The sequence below is a fragment of the Nestor notabilis genome, unplaced genomic scaffold, assembly GCF_000696875.1.
Source record: "Nestor notabilis isolate BGI_N333 unplaced genomic scaffold, ASM69687v1 scaffold20768, whole genome shotgun sequence".
NCBI classification, from domain to species: Eukaryota; Metazoa; Chordata; class Aves; order Psittaciformes; family Psittacidae; genus Nestor; species Nestor notabilis.
This window is the reverse complement of record NW_009939877.1, coordinates 7,529-7,822: the sequence shown is the minus strand read 5'-3', so window position 1 is coordinate 7,822 and position 294 is coordinate 7,529. Positions and strand designations below refer to the sequence as shown.

The 294-nt window shown below is 60.2% G+C and overlaps 1 protein-coding gene across 1 annotated transcript in view; it reads left to right on the top strand.

Moving 5' to 3' along the window:
* Positions 1-43: 43 nt before the first annotated feature.
* The window catches only part of DDX41 (DEAD (Asp-Glu-Ala-Asp) box polypeptide 41), a 5,062-nt gene continuing 4,811 nt past the window's right edge, over positions 44-294 (top strand). Inside the window, exon 1 of the mRNA XM_010020100.1 lies at positions 44-113. The gene's annotated coding sequence lies outside the window, so the exon portion shown is untranslated. The remainder of the gene's footprint in view (positions 114-294) is intronic.

Below are 294 nucleotides of genomic sequence, written 5' to 3'. Positions count from 1 at the left end.
ATGAAACCTCCTCTCCACTGCCCTAACTCTCCCCCCAGCTCGGAAGGAGTCGGCCAAGGAGAAGCAGCTGAAGGAGGAAGAGAAGATCCTGGAGAGTGTGGCAGAGGGCCGAGGTGAGTGGTGGGAGCTCCGTGTCTCAGAGCTGTCAGTGCAGCAGTAGGGACATTACCTGCCTTGCAACACTCGAGGATGTTCATACCCAGGGGTGGGACAGAAGATTGCAACAGGACCCCTGGGTCAGTATATGACTGCCTGGCTTAGCCTTGCTGTGGCAGGGCCCGCGGGGGGGGGGGC